This window comes from Thalassophryne amazonica, chromosome 5 (assembly GCF_902500255.1).
Source record: "Thalassophryne amazonica chromosome 5, fThaAma1.1, whole genome shotgun sequence".
NCBI lineage: Eukaryota > Metazoa > Chordata > Actinopteri > Batrachoidiformes > Batrachoididae > Thalassophryne > Thalassophryne amazonica.
Window position 1 is genome coordinate 45,370,987 of NC_047107.1, and position 23,235 is coordinate 45,394,221.

Consider the following 23,235-nt stretch of genomic DNA (forward strand, 5'->3'; position numbering starts at 1 on the left):
TTTTTCCTAGACCGCAGAGGAGATTTGCATTACAATCTCATTTTTATAAAGGTCAGGATAATTTATTTTTAGAGGGGCAGACACTCTTTCAGTATGTGTTAAATGGAATACGAATCACTTCACACCTGAGGAATGAGTAGATGTGGTGTGACATTTTCAAGAGTTATTCTGCGGTAATGGCATAATTTGGAATTGATAAATGGCCTTGAGTTTTAATGGAATAAAAATAAGGTCAACAACAACTCGAGCATCATTAGCTGATTTTTGTGTTTAATTGTCACATATGGTTTTCTAAATGATTTGTGATTAAATGTCACGATTATTTGCTCAGGCAGCCACTATAAAATACACTGTAAAATGTTACAAGCAATTATGCGGGAAAATCACCACAATTGTACTAAAAAGGTTGTGGATTAATTAAATGACAAGCTCTATTTTTGTAGAAATACCTTTAGAAATGTAAAAATAGTCTCAAAACAGCAAAACCTGGAACAATAATTTTTTAATTCAATACAGTTTTGCCATCCCTTGTGATCAATGTTTCATTGGCAGCACATTACGTAAAATACAGCAAAGATTTGATGTTTTCACAAGCTTTGAATGAGCCTTTCTGCATGGGAGCAGGCCCCCTCATGGAGGCCACCATCTTGCACTGCCATGTTGACACAGTAGCCCAAAAGGGACATAGCCTTTTGCATTTTGCAGACTGGTATGAAGACTGAAGAAAAAACATAAGGAAACAGTGGTTGCTCACTTGTACATCTACTGGTTGCTAATGAAGGCTAACAAGTTTGAGAACCCTAATTTTTATGAAATGTAGGATCATATATATTGCTTGTCACAAGAGAAAGCAAAGGAGCATGAGTCTCTGTTGCCAAAGAAGCCTAAACATGACAGGCAGCAAAATCATGACCAGCGACAGCAAAATATAATCTGCAATCTCACCACTAGATCGCACTAAATCCTACACACTATACTTTTAAAGCTACAATTCATAATTTAATATGGATGCACATTCGGAACCTGTAAATCAAGTGCTAGTGTCTTTTATTTGTAAACAGAGCAGGTCACGGTTTGGGTCTTTTAGTGAAGCTTAGGGCTAGTGGCCGGCAATCATGTTACTATTTGTTCTGGTTTTCTTGTTGCCTAATGCTGACAAATTGTACCATATTTGTCATCTTTCTGCCACCTGATTTTGTTGTTTTTGTTTTTCTCTCTCTCTGTGTCTGAGGTGCGGCTCCATGCAGAAGTGGGAGTGGGTTTTTTCTTCTGCAAGCCACCCATCCTGGACACCAGCATGGACTCCCAAATTTTAATGTATATTTGCATTATCAATTGTCGGTAGCATGGCCCAAGCAGAGGGTCGCCTCTTTGAGTCTGGTCTGCTTGAGGTTTCTTCCTCAAATCATCAGAGGGAGTTTTCCCTTACCACTGTCACCTGTGTTCTTGCTCTAGGGGTTGGCAAGGTTAGACCTTACTTGTGTGAAGCGCCTTGATGCAGCTTTATTTTGGTTTGGTGCTATATAAATGAAATAAATGAAAGAAATTGAAATTAAATTGAATTTGCATATCTTCTTTTTGACTCTAAAATGATGTTTTCAAAAAGGTTTTATAACATGTCTGAAGAGTGTTTCGAGTTAGCCATCAACAATTTGCAGTACTGACAAGGTGTTTTGCCACCATCCCCAGCCAAACATTCTACGCATTCATTCATTTTGGTACTACTTTCCAGTTCGGTTGCATTATACACCATGTTTCTGCCCAAACCTGCTAGCTTAAAGCTGACGCTGCTAGGAAAGTGGCCGTTGGTGAACGGGGCACAGCCATGACCATACAATGTGCGTGATGTTCAACAGATGGCAGACAAAGTCCATTTAAATTCAACCATAGTTACCTCCGCCAAGGAGGTTATGTTTTCGGTCACGTCCGTTTGTTTGTTGGTTGGTTTGTTAGGATTACTAAAAAAAAATCCTCAACGGATTTAAATTAAATTTTTACCAGGGGTGTATCTTGGCCTAACATAGATGTCATTAAATTTTGGTAATCATCCGGAACACGATCCGGATCCAGTAATTTTTTTTTTTTTAAGGATTCTTCATCATTGCAGGATAGGTCCAGTTTCAACATTTTTGCATCTAACTTCATGAAGACGGGTCACAAACACTGAACAAAAATTAAGTTACGACACAACAATAATTTAGCATTTGGTTCTCCTCACTGAATAAACTTGTTATTAGAAAGAAAAAAAAAAAAAAAAAACTTGTGTAGTTCATGCAGTTTCTCTTTAGAAATACATTTGCTGAAGATCTAAGGGTTTAACCCTCTGGGGCCGATGCCGTCGTATATGACAGCTGAGACCAAGCTTTACTAAATTATAAATAACTTTTTAATGATATGAGATAGAAACTTACTTTTTTTTTGCTGAAAAGTTAACTCCGCAGATGTTCGAGCCATCGTCCACCATCTTTGTACTCCTCATAGAAGCTGTGTGATGACGTGAGCAATGTGAGTGTCCAATCGGAATTGTTCACTGTCACATGGTTTTCCAAAATCCAATCGTAGGGCAGATTCACCTCACGTGACACACAAAAGATTGTTTTTAGGAGTGATGTATTACTAGTTGGCCCGTTTGAATAGCCCCCTGGCTGCTCCAATGCGCCCTGTGCCATTACGCACAGCGAAAGTGAAAGTGAGCAGACGGAGAGCCTCTCATACAATCACACGTGCTCAAACAGTGTGTGAGTATCAGGATTGCTCGACTAGTTTTCCTGTGAATGTTACTGGATAAGCCCGTGGCAAGCTCTCTCGCTCCGGCGTAAAGCACTGTTTACCATATCAATGGAGCGAGGGGGGAGGGGTCACTCCTCAAACTGAATGAGCCTCGAAGTGTGAATGTTGCTTTCAGAGCAGGAGAGAACAAACACACAATCAACTTCATAGCAGAAGTTTGTGATGTGACCTTTGTGTAATAGCAGACAGAAATTGCTTTGAGATGAAGACAACAAAATGCATAGACCATTTTGTATATACTGTTCAAAATGTGCATTTGTGTTTATTGTTTGAACCTTTTTGTTGTACAGTCTAAATCTGAAACATGACAGTAGATGCGTGAAACAACGTGGAATATGTCTCTTTGCGAAAGGCTATTCTATGTGACGTCAGTGACCCTATGGCCTTGGCGGAGATTTGCGCTCTCTGAGTGCTTCTCATTGTTTCTAATTTTCTGTCATCCATCCAGCTAGCATCCACTAATCATTCATTCATTCATTCATCTTCTACCGCTTAGTCCAATTAAGGGTCGCGGGGGGCTGGAGCCTATCCCAGCAGTCATAGAGCGCGAGGCAGGGTACACCCAGGACAGGACGCCAGTCTGTCGCAGGGCCACAAATTGACAAACAAACACAGACACACCCACACACACCTACGGACAATGTTTTAAAGATTCTAATCCACCTAACCCGCACGTCTTTGAATGTGGGAGGAAGCCGGAGCACCCGGAGGAAACCCACGCAAACACGGGGAGAACATGCAAACTCCACACAGAAAGGCCACGGGAATTGAACCCACGACCTTCTCGCTGTGAGGCAACAGTGCTAACCACAAAGCCACCGTGCTGCCCTCCACTAATCATCCAGTAATGAAAAGACACTTTTGGACTCGTGTACAATTGGAAATAAGTAATGTTTCTATATGTACTTAACAATGACTCAGCTATGGGTTATGCCCACCACATGTTGTTGTACTGCCTCCCTTACCGCTTTGCTAATTCAGTGCACCTTTTTTCCTGCACAGCTGCCTCCTAGACAGTCACAGCTCAGCTTTCTTATGGTGTTTTCCACTTCAAGACTGTGCTCGACTGCATTCATTCCCTATTGGTTGATATCTCCCTTATTTTTGTTCATTTTTTTCTTTCATCTCCTAGGGATTTTGAACTTGGTCTGTATCCTTGTCTCGGTCTGCCTCTGCCCTTTGACCAGTAAGCCCGTTTTGGATCTTGAGATCTGCCTTATGGCCCAGTCACATGGCATACGACGATTCTTGAACAAAGGGAAAAAAGTAAAAAAACTCGCAATTTGTTGAGAAAAAGTGGATGAACGAGGTTTATCACCGAACAGCCTGCGAAGCAAGAGAGCAAAAGGGAGGAAAGAGGAACAAAACGAAACCAAAGCTAACACTGATCTCGACTCTTTAAACAAAATGCGCCTGGAGACACAGCTGGAGCAGTGTGTGTCTGCATCTCTGCGTTCCAGGACTCGGTGCTGGGACAGAGCTCATAGTGCCTGAGTCCTGGAGAAACTGCAAACACAAGCTGTGGAGATCTGTGCGCAGGTCAGTGGACCCACACGCTCTGGTTCCTCATCTAGAACAAAAGAGAGATCATCTCCTTCATCATCAGAATCCTCACTGTCTGGCAGCACGCTGTGCGCTCCATCTTGCTCCAATTAAAAAAACAAAAACTCTGGTGTGCCATGGTCACTGCTGTATCACTGCATTACATTACTAAGCCATATATATTGATTAATAACAGAAAACTGTCAAAAGGGGGAATAAATACAGTGACAAAAATAAGTATTTGAACACCCTGCGGTTTTGCAAGTTCTCCCACTTAGAAATCATGGAGGGGTCTGAAATTTTCATCTTAGGTACTTGTCCACTGTGAGAGACATAAACTAAAAAAAAATGTGGAAATAACAATGTATGATTTTTTTTAATAATTTATTTGTATGTTACTGCTGCAAATAAGTATTTGAACACCTGTGAAAATCAATATTAATATTTGGTACAGTAGCCTTTGTTTGCAATTACAGAGGTCAAACATTTCCTATAGTTTTTCACCAGGTTTGCACACACTGCAGCAGGGATTTTGGTCCACTCCTCCATACAGATCTTCTCTAGATCTTTCAGGTTTGGAATTTCAGCTCCCTCCAAAGATTTTCTATTGAATTCAGGTCTGGAGACTGGCCAAGCCACTCCAGGACCTTGAAATGCTTCTTACGGATCCCCTCCTTAGTTGCCCTGGCTGTGTGTTTGGGGTCATTGTCGTGCTGGAAGACCCAGCCATGACCCATCTTCAATGCCCTTACTGAGGGAAGGAAGTTGTTTGCCAAAATCTCACAATACATGACCCCATCCATCCTCCCTTCAATACGGTGCAGTCGCCCTGTCCCCTTTGCAGAAGAGTTCCACCGAGTATGATGTTTCCACCCCCATGCTTCACAGTTGGGATGGTTTTCTTGGGGTTGTTCTCATCCTCTAAACATGATAAGTGGAGTTGATACCAAAAAGCTCTATTCTGGTCTCATCTGACCACATGACCTTCTTCCATGCCTCCTCTGGATCATCCAGATGGTCACTGGTGAACTTCAAACAGGCCTGGTCATGTGCTGGCTCGAGCAGGGGGATCTTGCTGCCCTGCAGGATTTTAAACCATGACAGCATCATGTGTTACTAATGTAATCTTTGTGACTGTGGTCCCAGCTCTCTTCAGGTCATTGACCAGGTCCTCCTGTGTAGTTCTGAGCTTTCTCAGAATCATCCTTACCCCACAAAGTCAGATCTTGCATGGAATCCCAGACTGAGGGAGACTGACAGTCATCTTGTGTTTCTTCCACTTTCTAATAAATAATCATAACAGTTGTTGTCTTCTACGAAGCTGCTTGCCTGTTGTCCTGTAGTCCATCCCAGCCTTGTGCAGGTCTACAGTTTTGTCCCTGGTGTCCTTAGACAGCTCTTTGGTCTTGGCTATGGTGGACAGGTTGGAGTGTGATTGATTGAGTGTCTGAACAGATGTCTTTTATACAGGTAACAAGTTCAAACAGGTGCAATTAATACAGATAAAGAGTGCAGAATAAGAGGGCTTCTTAAAGAAAAATTAACAAGTCTGAGTGAGCCACAATTCTTGCTGTTTGGTAGGTGTTCAAATACTTATTTGCAGCAGTAACATACAAATAAATTATTAAAAAATCATACATTGTGATTTCCGGATTTGTTTTTTGTTTTTTTTTGTTTTTTTTTTTTAGATTATGTCTCTCACAGTGGACATGCACCTAAGATGAAAATTTCAGACCCCACCATGATTTCTAAGTGGGAGAACTTGCAAAACCACAGGGTGTTCAAATACTTATTTTCCTCACTGTATAAGTGTAAAGATGATTGAATATATCAGAGCAGTAAATTGATCAGTCCCTGTGAATGCGCATTGACTCACATGTGCGGTTATTTCCACCAGCTGCAGCTGATCCACAACATGAATTCTGCCTTCCAGAACAGCTCTTTATATAATCATCTGAATCATCTGCCTGTTGTCACATGTACATAAGGGCTGGATTGTCAATTCCTACACTCATATTGTTATATTTAATAAAAAATAACAAGTGCACACAGGAGCTGCTGCTGCTGCCGCTGCTGCGTTCATGTACCGTCTGAAATTACACAACTTTTTTTATTGTTTCAAATTCAGCAGTTGCTTCTGGCAAAATAATTAATTACAATCAAGGTGCTCAGGTACCTATATAAGGTGCCTGAGCCCAGTGAAGCTGATCCCTCACCCAGATAAAAAAATAAAAGCAAACAGGTTGAGTTTTTCCTGTAATTTCCGACGGTACATGAACATAGCAGCAGCAGTGCTCAGAAACGGCTTCTGTACTGTATGAAAGCATTCAGCTGGTCAAACAAAGTCAAACTAAACACAAACATTACAAAAACTAAGCAAACGATAAAGGTGGAGCGGGAGAGCTGATTGTCGTCCACAATCCATCTGCCCCACTGGGATACTGTATCAGTGACACTACCTGCAGTTATTAGTGTACAGGAAAACTGAACATTATCCAAACAGTGCTAACGGGAAGGAACGTATGACTATTAAGGCCCCTGACACTTGCACGACTTTGATGCATGCACTTGCATGCACGTCGTCGTGATGAGAAAACATTTGGAGCCATCTGAAAAGGTCATTATTTGTCATGTTTACATTGTCATGGCTTGGTAAAACAGTTGCATGTTCCTTCTTGCTTGTAAGCAGCTGTAAAAGTATGTTTATGATAGATTTAACATCTCGTTATAATTGTTCAGACGAGCTGCTCTCTGATGCGGGGCACTGATGCAATCACTCACAGTGTTCATTTCTTTACTCAACTTGACGAGCTGCACGAAGTGTTGGCGGGTAGGTCACGCAATGTTGCACGACATTTATGCGTGAAAGACTTTTTGAACCTTTCAAAATTCTCTTTGCACAACTGCATGCACCGACGCCCCTCTTGCGTTCAGTCTACACTTGTTAAAGACGAGTTTACTCTCCTGCATGACACAGGGTTTGCAAGTGTGTGCATCAAAGTCGTGCAAGTGTCAGTGGACCTTTACACTTCATCTAAAAAATGTTAGCTGATTTCAAGTTTGTGAAGTTAAATTTAGTGGAAGATAATCGGGCCCTAATGGTTTTCAAAGTTATCTGAAAACCTAAACTGCGAAAGAAAAGTTAGCTGTGCCCACCAAAGTAGGGAATATGAGTGAGATCTGATGCTTTGTGATAATGATTGTCTATTCATTTCAATTTAAGACATGTAAAGTTGTTTCATTGACTACCACTAATCATCCCTCACAGATCAAACCATTTTATTTCACTACTTGGGTCGATATGAAAAGAAAATGCATTTGTCTGGGAAAATTTAAGCACTGGGAGAGTAGATATTACAGTTACAGTCCTGAAATAACATAACACTTTCACTTTCACAGCGTAAAGGACTGGACTTCATCAAAATACAATGAAGCAGTGAAGTGAAAAAGCCGCCATTGTACGGCCACTGAAACTAAATCAAAGATATGTCATGACTAATGATCTTGTCTGACTGACTGCCTGATGAAATTAATTTACACAGTTTAATCAGCCCTCAGTCAGCACTACAGTCTGAATTTTGATTTATGAGGTGACTATTTGTCCACAAAATGAGGTGAACACATTTGGAACCTGCCAGGTTTGTTTATTCAGCATTGATGGTATTGGTGGTGGAGGGTGGGGGGGGGGGGGGGGGGGGATCACTGCAATCCAAAACAAAAAAACTAATGCAGCAACCTGTGTGATGTATTCTTCTGCTTAACAGAGCGAGACAATTACATTTGTAAAGAAAGAATAATCTGTGGCCAATGAATTTTAATGGGATTTTAGTGGATTATATGGGAAATTAAGAAGGGAGTAAAATGCATTTTGTCAGTGCATTTACAGTAAAGCCCATAATCTGTTTGTCATAGATGATTTTTGCTCATTGTAGTCCAAATTCCATCTGCCTCATTGGGATACTGAATCGAATCAGTGACACTATCTGCAGCTGTTAGTGTTCAGGAAAAGTGAACGTTATTCAAAGGTGTCTGTTTGTTTGTTTGTTTGTTTGTTTGTTTGTTTTTTGTACTGCCACTGTGTCAACTAATGTTCCTCATTACAGTCATACTTTGTGGGGCAGCTGGTCTGCTCTGTGTCAGCCTGATCCCATCAGATCCCAGAAGCTAAGCAGTGCAGGATCTGGTTAGTACTTGGATGGGAGACCTCTTTGGAACACCAGCGGCTGTGTGTTTTTCCCCAGGTGACACTGGAGTTGCATCAGGAAGGGCATCTGGTGTATAACTTGTGCCAATTACCAGTGCGGATCTGGCTCTATCCGCTGTGGCGACCTCGAACAATAACGGGAGCAGCCAAATGGACGACATCAATATTCATACTTTGTGGTCAACCACAGACAGCCCTTTGCACACGAAATATGGCTTGTGAAAAATACATCTAATTTTTGCTGTAAAACTAGTCATAAATCATAAAAATGTCCTTACTGTGAAGAATGTTTTGTAAGAAATCAAAGCATGGCTGTGAATGTTCCTAGGTATGAATGCATGCACCTGTAAAAGTGTGTTTTTTATGCTTCTTCAGTTCCATGCATACTAGATGAGTAATGGTATTCACCATAGCTTAATCGGGAACCTATAAATGTGCAAACAAAGCAGTGCAATATATTGGAGCCCTCAAAGTGATGCTCATAAACTGTGTTTTGTTGTGTGTTGTTTTATGTCATTCATTGGTTTGGTTTTAGAATATTGCAACACTGTGGTATTTTGTAATTGTTAGGACCCACCATTCATATAAAGTTTTGGTGTCAAATTTTCATTCAACTTTAAAGGTCATTTAAAGGTTGTGAAAGGTTCTTGATCCACAAAACAACACTTAACCCTCTTTTAATGGCAAAATTGATTAGAAATTGAATAAGAAATGTGATAGGACTGCACAACAGACATCAGTATAGCTTCTTCAATCAATACAATTAACATCCATAATTGTATGTGATGTTCATACAACATTTTATGATAACAGGTCTTCAATTAATTTGTGTCTGAGAGAATCACATAGTCGAGTTTACAGCCTTCTGTATTATGTTTGGAACCTTGCATTGATTGGTAGTTTCAACTTTTTTGGCATCATTCTGTACGTCATGACCTGAAGAATAAATCTAGCTTGGTTGTCCTCAGGACAACCTTGGGGAAATTACTTAATTGAACAGAAACAAATGCCATCCTCTCTTCTATCTTTATTCTGTGTAAATAAGAGAAAGTTAATATTTATTTTTATGTTATTGACAATTTATGCAGTTTGATCATTTGCAAGTGTTGTGAATGTATTACCACAGTTGCTTTATGAATATTGCCCGAATAAAGTTATCATAACAACAAAAATTCAAAGTTATATATCTTTAAACTGTAAATTTTATCTTGCTGAAGACAAAGTGAAAAAAAAAAAAACTGAAATTATCATTTGTTCTTGTATTGTTATTTGGCATTTTATCATTATATAATCATTTTATTTTTTTTTTTATCTCCTTAGACATTTATCACACTATGACATGTTGTCAATAGTTTATCACACTTACAATCTATACTGGCTTTAATGCACCAAACAAATCATTCTGGGATAACATACAACCCCTGGCAAAAATTATGGAATCACCGGCCTCAGAGGATGTTCATTCAGTTGTTTAATTTTGTAGAAAAAAAGCAGATCACAGACATGACACAAAACTAAAGTTATTTCAAATGGCAACTTTCTGGCTTTAAGAAACACTATAAGAAATCAAGAAAAAAAGATTGTGGCAGTCAGTAACGGTTACTTTTTTAGACCAAGCAGAGGAAAAAAATATGGAATCACTCAATTCTGAGGAAAAAATTATGGAATCACCCTGTAAATTTTCATCCCCCAAATTAACACCTGCATCAAATCAGATCTGCTCATTGACACTGACCCTATGCCATGACATTGACCCTATGTGTCTTTTTGCAAGGAATGTTTTTGCAGTTTTTGCTCTATGGCAAGATGCATTATCATCTTGAAAAATGATTTCATCATCCCCAAACATCCTTTCAATTGTCCAAAATATCAACATAAACTTGTGCATTTATTGATGATGTAATGACAGCCATCTCCCCAGTGCCTTTACCTGACATGCAGCCCCATATCATCAATGACTGTGGAAATTTACATGTTCTCTTCAGGCAGTCATCTTTATAAATCTCATTGGAAAGGCACCAAACAAAAGTTCCAGCATCATCACCTTGCCCAATGCAGATTTGAGATTCATCACTGAATATGACTTTCATCCAGTCATCCACAGTCCACAATTGCTTTTCCTTAGCCCATTGTAACCTTGTTTTTTTCTGTTTAGGTGTTAATGATGCCTTTCGTTTAGCTTTTCTGTATGTAAATCCCATTTCCTTTAGGCGGTTTCTTACAGTTCGGTCACAGACGTTGACTCCAGTTTCCTCCCATTAGTTCCTCGTTTGTTTTGTTGTACATTTTTTGATTTTTGAGACATATTGCTTTAAGTTTTCTGTCTTGACGCTTTGATGTCTTCCTTGGTCTACCAGTATGTTTGCCTTTAACAACCTTCCCATGTTGTTTGTATTTGGTCCAGAGTTTAGACACAGCTGACTGTGAACAACCAACATCTTTTGCAACATTGCGTGATGATTTACTCTCTTTTAAGAGTTTGATAATCCTCTCCTTTGTTTCAATTGACATCTCTCGTGTTTGAGCCATGATTCATGTCAGTCCACTTGGTGCAACAGCTCTCCAAGGTGTGTTCAATCCTTTATAGATGCAGACTAACGAGCAGATCTGATATGATGCAGGTGTTAGTTTTGGGGATGAAAATTTACAGGGTGATTCCATAATTTTTTCCTCAGAATTGAGTGATTCCATATTTTTTTCCTCTGCTTGGTCTAAAAAAGTAACCGTTACTGACTGCCACAATCTTTTTTTCTTGATTTCTTATAGTGTTTCTTAAAGCCAGAAAGTTGCCATTTGAAATGACTTTAGTTTTGTGTCATGTCTGTGATCAGCTTTTTTTCTACAAAATTAAACAACTGAATGAACATCCTCCGAGGCCGGTGATTCCATAATTTTTGCCAGGGGTTGTACATTTCTACCTTAAGAGCTCTTACAAGCTAAAATGTACACTGCCATGTACTAACATATAGTGTGGAGCTATTTGAGCAGTTCCCTTCTTCTTAGCTACATTTTAAAGTGTGTTCATTGGGAAATGACCTAATCGAATCATAAACTTTTCTTATTGTTATGCCTTAATAATACATATCATATACTTTGTCAATGTTTTCTCAACACTATTGAATATCTTAACTGAATTCCTTCACCACTCTGATATTCATCTTCTTTCTGAAAGTTGAAGAACTTAGTAAGTATCCTGGCCACACGCATGTTTCAGCTACTTAAATTACTGTAACCAAACCAATATCTCAACATTTGATTTTGTCATCTTTGTAAAGCAATCAAACTTCAACTCTCATCTTCCTCGTGAGAGGACTCATTGTTTTCCCTTAACAGGAAGGAGTTACAGCAAGACAATTGCAGCAGGACGTGCAGGAGAGTTGATTCTTGTGACAGGTGCAGCTTGCTGTGTTGCAGGGTCTACCCTCTGACTTGCAACCACATCTGAGTGTTGAGGCGCTCAGGAGGAGCTGCTGCTCCTGGTGCAACTGATGGTGAAGGTATGCCATCCTGCAGCTTCCAACCAGACTTGCTCAGATTGACCTCAGGAGGTCCCTGCTGGTCCGCTGCCTTCCACATCATGACTTGAAGGTGGGCCCTCTGCATAAGGCAGAGCAGATTGCCATCAGTTGGGGCAAAGCCATGATGCTCATAGGCTTACCTTTCTTCTTGGTGGACACCCTGTAATGGGTGGTATTCATCAATGTGGATGGTGGCTGACTATACAGGGGAGCAAAGAATTGCTGGCCAGTGTGGAGAAGAGCAGCATCTGTAGCACCCTCCTCTCTAAGTACCTCTGACATGGCTGAATAGTAACTTGAGGTTAGGACACTGAGTACTTGGATCTTCCCTTTGCCAAAGTAATACGACACAGTGTCGCATCCTGACACAGCATGAAGCTGGAGGCATTTTGGACCGAGCTGCAAGCATGTCTGAACTATATCCAGAACTGATCCGTCCCACTTTTGCATCTGTATGGAGGACGTGTGGTACAATTCAGCCTTCCATACCCAATACACTAACAAAAGAAACACATCTGTGTCATCACTGAGTATTCTAATGACCTTGCAATCCTCTGCAACCTGTAGAAGGTATGATGGTGACATTGGCTTCATCATGAGAGAAGCCACAGTCATGCCTACTGTCAACAGTCACCTTGTCCCCAAAATTGAATGTTGCCAGGACACAAGAGAGCTAATTATGCAATTTGTTATGTGTGCTCTTCATGATGGCTTCTCATTTTGGGAGTTGAGTCTCAACTGTCAGTTTGTAGCTGCATTGCATTATTTTCTGAATAGCTTGAAACTTAAATGTTTGCAGTGGTCCCTTTCCTTGGCAGGGCAACATAAATGCATTTCTTGTCATTGTGTAGTATTTCAATGCATTTGAAAGCACAGATCTATGACTGAAGTTTGGACAAAATCTAAGAAAAACTCCACTAGTAGATTTCACCACAGCAACTTCAGATTTGACATAGTACAAATTAACATAAAAAAGTACAAAATATAATGATTGAACAGATTCAAAGGACTGGTTAGCTAACTATTTTGGTTGTACCACTTAGAGATATAGCACTAAAATTGAAGTAAGACTATAGCACATCTGATTTGATTGATACAAGAACCATAGATAAGATGCAAATTATTCCTTAAGAATATCGAGGGAATACAGTTGTATGCAAAAGCTTGGGCACCCCTGGTAATTTTCATGATTTTCCTTTATAAATCATTGATTGTCTGGATCAGAAATTTCAGTTAAATATATCATACAGCAGATGAAGACACTGATATTTGAGAAATGAAATGACGTTTCTATGTAGTATTTACAGAAAGTGTGCAATCATTATTTAAACAAAATTAGGCAGGTGTATAAATTTGGGCACTCTTGTCATTTTATTGATTTGAATACATTTAGCACTAATTATTGGAACACAAAATTGATTTGGTAAGCTCATTCACCCTTGACCTCCTTACATAGGTGAATCCAATCAAGTTGGCCATTTACAAATGTTTCTCCTCTTTGCATCTCTTCTAATGGGTGGCAACATGTGAGCCTCTAAACAACTCTCAAATTACCTGAAAACAAAGATTGTTCAACATCATGGTTTAGGGGAAGGATACAAAAAGCTATCTCAGAGATTTCAGCTGTCAGTTTCCACTGTGAGGAACATAGTGAGGAAATGGATGGCCGCAGGCGCAGTACTAGTTAAGGCCAGAAGTGGCAGGCCAAGAAAAATCTCAGATAAACTGAAGCGAAGGATGGTGAGAACAGTCATAGTCAACCTACAGACCTGCTCCAAAGACCTACAACATGATCTTGCTGCTGATAGTGTCTCTGTGCATCGTTCAACTATACAGCACACTTTGCACAAGGAGATGCTGGATGAGAGCGTAATGCAGAGGAAGCCTTTTCTGTGTACACACCACAAACAGAGTCAGTTGAGGTATGCTAAAGCTTCATTTTGGAATAAGGTGCTGTGGACTGATGAAACTAAAATTGAGTTATTTGGACATAACAAGGGGTGGAATGCATGACTGAAAAAGAACACAGCATTCCAAGAAAAATGCTTGGTATCTACAGTAAAATTAGGAGGTGGTTCCATCATGCTGTGTCGCTGTGTTGCCAGTGCAGGTACTTGGAATCTTGAGAACAGTATTCATGAATCAGTGACAAAGTTGAAGTTGCACCAGGGCTGGATCTTTCAACAAGACAAGGACCATAAACACTGCTCAAAATCTACTAAAGCATTCATGCAGAGGAACAAGTACAACATTCTGAAATGGACATTCCAGTCCCCAGACCTGAATATTATTGAAAATCTGTGGTGTGATTTTAAGTGGGCTGTCCATGCTCGGAAACCAACAATCCTGACTGAACTGGAGATGTTTTGTAAAGAAGAATGGTCAAAAATACCTTCAACCAGAATCCAGACTCTCACTGGAAGCTCTAGGAAGTGTTTAGAGCCTGTTATTTCTGCACAAGGAGGATCTACTAAATATTGCTGTATTTTTTTTATTGGGGTGCCCAAATTTATACACCTGCCTAATTTTGTTTAAAGAATTATTGCACACTTTCTGTAAATCCTATAAACTTCATTTCACTTCTTAAATATCACTGTGTTTGTCTGCTATATGATATATTTAACTGAAATTGCTGATCCAAACAACCAATGAGTGATAAAGAAAAATCAAGGAAATCATCAGGGGTGCCCAAACGTTTACATACAACTGTACTTCAAAATACAAGAACCTCTAGGTATCCCACCAAGTTTGAAGCAAATCCATCCAGCCATTTTTGATTTATCTGACACGAACCCTAGTAAAAGCAATACTCTGCTTGCTTCGTTGCCAATGTGCACAGTAATTGCAGCTCTTTCACACCCTCACATTATGTTGCAGTTCATTTCCTTTAGAGTGGACATTAACACCTTGCAGGCTCAGAAAATGCCATTCATGAATATAGTAGGCCTCCCCGCTGATGACGGAGTAATTGATGAAACCAATGTCAGAATTATTGCACCATCAGAAGAAGTACCACAAAATACACATTTTGCTCATTAGTTCCAAATATATTAAGTACAAAAAATGAAGAGCACGGTGAATCAAATGTCAATAAAATATAGCAAAAAATATATGTATGTGTGTGATTTTGTTACGGTTAGGGGTTCAGACAGGACCGGACTGGTACTTGGTGATGGATTTAAATGCAAGGAAGCAAGAAACAGGGTGGAATATGAATGAAAGGAGATTTAATAACACTAAACAATGAAATAAAGGTGACCTGCTGAGGTGAGAGTCAGCCCGCTCGTAGCGGTGGAAATCCAGGTGCTGCAGGTTTCCGAGCCAGTCTTGGAATGAGGAGGATGTCAGCTAAAGGTTCAAGGACCAGGTCCAGGTGGAACGCTCACCTCCGAAACCAGGAACTATGGGTTTCAGAGGGTTTCAAACCAATGATTTATAAAGGAAAATCATGGAAATCATCAGGGGTGCCCAAACATTTACATACCACTGTATGATACCTTCAGCTTATTCTACTATCAACACTAACTTACCATTAAATAAGTATTGGAAATAATTAACAAGTAATCAGTCAACTGATGAAGCATTGTAATTTGTCATGGTTCTCAGGAGTGCAGGGCACAGCAGGAAGTAGAAGGCACAATGCACACTCACAGACAGGTGGTTGGATATAGAAGGCTTTATCGAAAATAGTGGCGGAGGGTCTAGTACAGAAAAAGGCAGTTGGCGAGGCGAAGGTACAGGCAGGTATAATACAAAGGTGTCGCCAAAAAATACAGGCTGAGGTCAGAGTAAAGCAATTAAAGTTACAAGGGCAAGACAAAAGGCAAGGTCGAGAAAAACAGGCACGGTCGGCAACAAGGAACTATGGCTAGGAACAAAGAACTATAGTACGTGAGCTGAAACGGAGAAAGTAACATCAACGAACAAGCAAGTGACATGAAAAATAGCAGGGCTTAAATGCACAGTGGTTTAATTAAGAAGTGATGTGAAGCAGGTGTGGTAAGCAGGCAGGAGGAGGGCGTGGACTAACAAAGATGAGAGGCAACTATGTGGGGCAAGAGAGTGCTGTGACAGGTGGATGAGGAGATGACAAACAAAATGGGGTGTGCCCAAGAGATATGGGGATTTACTGGTAAAAGGCAAGAGAGTTCAAGGATTAAAGGGTGTGACTGTGAAACAAATGAGACTGGGCGTGAACACATGAGCACCAAGAAGAGAAGAGCCCAAAAGCCCTGGCAGAACTCACCAGACAGGACCAAAAGGCCACTGGTAAATGACTACAACCAGAGGGATCCGGGGTGAGAAGCCATACGACTGACTGAAACCTGTAAAACCTGCAAAAGGGCAAGGCAACCTAGAGTCTGGTGGGCGACCATGTGATCCAACAAACCCCGAGACTGGCCATGTGGCTCAACGAGACCCATATTGGGGGCCAGAAGCCAACTCTGCGGGGGGCTGGGAACCAAGGTGGTGACAGGAGGAGGAACAGGGGCGAATAAAAACAGAAAAGGTCCACCAAAATAAAGCCTACCCAGGAAGGTGGGCATCAAGTGGTAACCAAGGTGGGTGAGGTGCCTTAACAGATCTAATGATCCAAAAACGATGCGAGTACATACCAGAAATACATAACTAAATCGAAAAGCCAAACAACACAGAAAACAGTCCCAAGAAACAAACCACAAAGCAAGGAGTGAACTGGGAAAGGGTACAGGGAACAAAAACCTCACAGGATCAAAGGGTGTAACTGTGAAACAAATGAGACTGGGCGTGAACACATGAGAACCAAGAAGAGAAGAGACAGGCAGGCGAGTGCAGTGACAGCATGGACATGACTAGAAACCATAATCTAGCAATACTAAACTAACAAGACAGAGAAAAACAACTTGAACCAAAGTCTGCATGGAATATCCACAAGAACAGAATAATTCTTGACAATAACTAGAAAAGAAAGCAACAAGAAGATCAAAAGCTAAAACTAGAATGGAACTGGTATGTGATGAGAGTTTAAAACAAAATATAACTAATGGCTGCAATGAACAACGTGACAAAAAGCAATAATGATCAAAAATCAAAGACGGTGGTTCAAACATTAAACTAAACAAGAATGGAATTCAACATGTGACTGAAGTGTGAAGAACAAAAAAACAACAAACTGTGACAAAAGCAATGATGAACAAAAATCAAAGACAGCAGCTCAATGGCTAGATTAAACCAGAATGGAACTCAAGATGTGACTGAAGTGTGAAGAACAGAAAGCAAGCAGCTGTGACAAAAGCAAAATAAACAGATGATCAAAAAAGCAGAGAAAATAACTCAATGAAGACAGAAAACATAACTGTTGAGGATTGAGCAGGGGCAAGCCATGACATAATTAATGATTTATACAATTTTCTATAAGAATCTAGAGGCCTTAACTTGTTATTTAAACAACTACTACTGAAACCTTACTATATGTGTCTATAATGCTTAATACATTATATGCAAAAATATCCCTTGCAGAAATCTGAATATTGTGCTGTTGCATTCTGTGACTCTGAAAATATACATGTCGACAGCAGATTGGGCCCGATATCATACTTAGTTTGAGAGCTACAGACAAAATTGGTAATTTTCATCATGGCTGCAGAACTTTGCATATTACATAATTTCCCCAAAGGACAACAGAGGACAACCAAGCTGGAATTGTTCCCTGGATTCAGAGGAACAAAATTATACTAAAAAAGTTGAAACTACCAGGCATTGCAATGGAAATCTATGGAAGAAAATGACAGAACAAAGGTCTAGTTCTCTAGTGAAACTGCTGAGTTAAAGGAATCCAATTCCTCTTTACAAAAATGCTATTGCAGCACACTCAAGACCTCACACTGACATGGATGAAGCAACTGGAACTTATAAATTCTCTAATCGTTCCTGTGCCTTGTTTGCTTCAGGTGGTATATTATGTCCATGTACAGTCAAAAGCAAGCAGGCAAAGAAACCAATAGATATGACCAGTTCAGGAAGTACCCTTGAACACCACAGAGAGACCTGGCGGCCAGCTACGTACATGGAGAGACATCTACAAATGTGTCTTGATTAGGGTGAAACCAGAAACACACTCAAACACTTCTGTAGATAAAATCTCCTCGCACAAGCAAAGTGTGTTAATCGAACCTGGTCTCATGCCAAGTTTGTGATCATGAAAAGTGATTTAATCTATTAGTTTGTGATACCACCATGAAATATAGTAGATTTTCATGATGGTTACCACAAAAAGTGATAATCATTAACTTTGGGGTGACACGGGGGGTGGGGGTGGGGCATTTGGGGTTAGGTTTAAAATTACCTATGCTTGATTCAGTCAGGAAAATTGCTGCAGAACTGTTGCAGAATAGCAGTTTATAGGACATTAAAGAGTAAAGCCAACATATTTTCCTTTTAAAAGCTTTTTTTGTCAGTTATTACAAAGTAAATTATTCATTTTTCATATGTTCAATCATAATAATCTTTTAAGGTTTGGGAATGTCATTTTGGCAGAAATTGAGCAAAAATAGTGGTAGGTTACAAAGTGTGAAAAAGTGCCAAATGAAAAGCTTAATAAAATGATGCTGAATTTGTTCATTAGGAATTACTGCATTAACTTTACTTATTGTTTTTGAGTTGTGAGCAAACAGAAATGCAGCACACAGTACATTTATCAGTCCCATTGAAAATAGACTAACAAGAGCATTAAGCCATTTTCACACACAAAATATGTTGGCTCAAAGCTCGATTCTTTCCAGAAAACCTGACAAACAGTAGCTTTATGAGCTATACAGAGAAGCTGGATAAATGTGTGGTAAATTGCTTCACAATCTCTCCTGGAGGGTACTTAGAAAACTATACAAGGAAGTGTATCTTTTGAAAATATATAGGCATTGAATTTGATATATTTATGATTTCTATGTAATATTAAGGGACCTGCTCCAGCGGAGGGAGTTCATGAGACAAAAATATAAAATGCTTAAGACTAATATTTCTTTGAGCTTTCCCTGCATATGCTGGGCATGGCATTAAATTGCATCCAGGGACTTTAGGTGGTCCTGTAGTCTACAGCTAACATTTGTTGGGGGGTTGTTGGTCATATTAGTACTTCAGCCACCGATTCACCAAGCTGTTAAATTTGAATGGCCACAAAAGCTGTCATCTGGATCAGATCCAGATCAAACTTTGTCCGTCGATAAAGGATACATGCTACATAACGTGCTCAAATATGAAAGAAATTTTTGACAATTCATTCAGTGTTAAAGGATAGGATTTTTCCTGACTTTGACCTTGAACATTCAATCAGTTCTTGCTTATCAGGATATGAATCCTCTGCAAGACTTTCATAAAGACATGAAAAATTGTGGGTTCCGGGCTGCTCACAAACAAACAAACTAACAAACAGGGGTGCAAACATAATATCCACCCACCATTGTTGGTGGTGGTAATTACAAACCAATCCTGCCCATTGTCAGTGCAAATTAATATCAGTTGGTTCAGATCCAACTTATGGCCTACAGAAAAGATGTCTCATTACCAAGGTGTCACACAAGAAACATCTCATGATGGGTAAAAGCAAAGAGCTCTCTCAAGATCTTTGCAACCTTATTGGTGCAAAATAGAAGCATTTCCAAATTTCTAAATGTTCCAGTGATCACTGTGAGCCCATAATCCAGAAGTGGAAAAAAAAAAAAACATCATTTCACCATAAACCAGCCACAACCAGGTGTTCCTCACAATATTTCTGACAAAGGAGAGAAAAGAATTATCAAAAGAGTGTCCAAGAGCCAAGGACCACTTGTGGAGAGCAGCTGAACTGTTTCAAAGAAAGCAATATGTAATTCCCTCACCCTCCATGGCCTGTATGCACACACACACACACCACACAAGACTCCAAGAAGAAAAATCATGTTGAAGCTCACAAGCCTGTGAAATACTGGGAGAATACAGTCTTGTCAGAAGAGACCGAAATTGAACTCTTTTGATGCCATAATACACACCATATATGGAGGTCATATGGCCCCAAAAACACCACACCAACAGTGAAGTTTAGAGGTGGGAACATCATGGTGTGGGGCTGCTTTTTAGCATATGCAGTGGCAAACTTTATATAATTGAAAGAAGGATTAATAGAAAAATGCACTGAGACATTCTTGATAAAAAAAAAATCTGGTGCCATCTACGAGGATGATGAAGATGAAACAAGGGGACATTTCAAAACAATGATCCAAAACACATAACCAAGGAAAAAGCTGGCTTCAGAAAATGAAAATAAAGTTGCTGAAATCCAATAGAAAATCTATGGAAAGAATTAAGATCAGAGTTCAGGGAAGAGGCCCATGGATTCTTCAAGATTTGAGGACTGATTGTGTGGAAGAATGGGTCAAAATCACACCCGAGCAATGCATGCAACTAATTTCTCCATACAGGTGGCATCTTGAAGCTGTCATAACCAAGAAATGATTAAATTTGAGTAAGCGTGTTCAATCATTTTTCCAGGTGTCATTCCATTTTCTACACATAAAGGAATAGAATAGAATGCTTTTTATTGTCATTGCATTTAAATACATTGAAACTGGACAGCTGCTCCAGAACGGTGCCTCATTGCAAACACATCCAGTCCATAAAAACACATCTCACACACATTTCATTGCAAACACACATACCCTCATAACTACATCTCACATTTCATAAATATTCATAAGATAATTTCTATACTTATTTGTTTTGGTTTCTTTGCATGTGTCAATTACTTGGGTTGTTACTGACATTTGGTGAAAATTCCATGTCGGCAGTACTTGAGTTTACATTTACTGAGAAAAATGGTGGCGTGTTCAATACTTGTTTTACACACTATATAAGTCACACGAGAGCACTAGTCACAGGCTCTCAAAAACTATTTTAAACACAACATGACTTAAAGTATGAGTAATTGTGTTTTAAAATAATTTTAATATTGCATGATCATTTGTGACTGTGTTTCTGTGGTATTCTACTGGCCGGTATACTTACAAAGAGATTATTATTATTATTATTGTTATCCCTGCAACAGACTGGTCTCCTGTTCAGGGTGTACCCCGCCTTACACCCTATGACTGCTGGGATAGGCTCCACCCCCCTGTAACCCTTAATTGTAGTAAGCGGTTGAAGGTGAGTGAGTGAGTATTATTGAATTCAAAATATAGGTCACATATTCACTTTTGCTGGGAATGATTCTGTATTGACATACCAATAAAAATTGGGGAGGAGGGGCATCAAATGCTACAATTATTATAAGTCTGGGTTGCCTAAAATGTTTGTACTTTACTGTGTATTTGTGTGTGTGTATATATATATATATATATATATATATTTCTCTAGTGCATGTGTTAAAGGTTTCAGGATTCAATGTTTTATGGTCATGTATAGTCTATGTGACATTGATCTCATAAGTGTACATTAATATTATATTTCATATCTTGATGTGATGTGTTTTATTTGTACAAACACTAAAATCTATTTCTGGCCTGCCACAGTACATATGATAATGCCATTCTGTTGTTTTCACCTGAAACACTAGCTTTCAGACACTTTGCAAAGTACAATTTATCACTTTTTCTTATTGTAGTCTGTGCAATGATATATAATGTTGCCAGAAAGTGGATAGGTTGCAGAGAATGAAGGCCAGAGTTTTGACACACGTTTGTCATTCAAGAACCATCTTTAGCCTAATGTGTTAGGTTTGGTATGCGAAGTCTAGCCCCAGGTGTCTCAGAAATCATTTATTTTTCAAGTTGATTTCTGATGTTGAGCCTCTGGATACTTCACCTGTCCACTAAGCTGTATGAATCACAGACAACCCACATGACTGGAAGGTTCATTCAAATTTACTTTGGATATGCAGTTTTTTTGGATGTACCCACAAAGGCCCAGTTTGAAGACATCATCTGTGACCACACAGCTTTATTTTGAACTTAACACCATTGCTTCCCCCATACAAAGACTTTCCTGGATCTATATCACAATTATCACATGTAAATGATGCACTTCTAGATATATTGTTGTCATGACAACCAGGAGTCTCTTATCACTTATCGGTTTTCCCTGTTGACTGTTCAAAACTAATTATCACTGAAATGCATACAGTAGTTCCACTTTTTTTCTTTTTCTTTTTTTTAAGAAAAGTAACATTTCTAATGCAAATGCTCTCTAAAATATTTTTAAAATCTTTGACTAACAATCTCAACATTGGAAACAACCTCTTGGGTGTCATTTTCAGTTTTCTGGTACTGGAATGAAAGGAGTCGTTTGTATTTTTTGTAAAGTGAACTTGCTAGAGAAGGAGGCAGCTGAATGAGCAGAAATAGTGAAAACACAGCAAGATGTACTAAATATTCAACACAAATGCAAACTGAAAGTGGAGGTGCTGAGATAACCAAACTTTTTTTTAATAAATAAATAGATGCAGGCTGGGCAAAGAGGTGAAGCAAGAATAAGATAAAGATATGATCACAAATAATCCAACATCTAACAGATATCCATTGTAGATTTTTCACTGTAAGGACAAGATCTTCAATCATTAGTTTCATAATCCAGGAATATTCTTGACTATACCACGGGGGCCAGGCTATTTCTGTTTTCAAGCCAAAATTATACCCCGGGGTAGAAAGCAGCTTGGGCTATTTATAGCTGGAGGTATATTTTGGCAGGGAGTTAAACGTGGCTGTTACACCTACTTCCATGGTCTAGTACCAGAACCAAACATACTTCTTGTTTGTGTTGCCATTCCAAAAAAAATACATTGGTCTTTAAGTAAATGTGGCACAGGGACACAAATCCAGCTTCGCTTCGTTATCTTTCTATTAATCAACAATAGTAACATGCCACTGCTGCTGAACACACTCCTTGTGCTCTCTTAAACCTTTGTTTTATTTATGGAGATATACTCTGCTGCATTCCACTAAAAATAAAAACCAGTTTGGAGCTGCCCAGATCCCACTGTGAAACAGCTGCAATCAGCTTAATTGCTATATTTATGTTAGTTTGTCTGACACAGGGAAAATAAATACAGTGCATTCGGAAAGTATGCACTGTATTTATTCACAGTATGCAGTTCAGTTATTCGCTGTATGCGGTTCACTTTGTATATGCAGTTCAATTTTCCACATTTTTGTTATGTTACAGCCTTATTCCAAAATG

General features: G+C 39.3%; 1 long non-coding RNA gene across 1 annotated transcript; it reads right to left on the reverse strand.

Moving 5' to 3' along the window:
- Window positions 1-755: 755 nt before the first annotated feature.
- On the reverse strand, window positions 756-16,945 carry LOC117509774. Its single transcript, XR_004560514.1, has 3 exons — window positions 16,935-16,945; window positions 14,603-14,607; window positions 756-976 (listed from the first exon to the last, which is right to left on the reverse strand). It is a non-coding gene; the product is annotated as an uncharacterized LOC117509774 (long non-coding RNA).
- Between the last annotated feature and the right edge of the window lie 6,290 nt (window positions 16,946-23,235).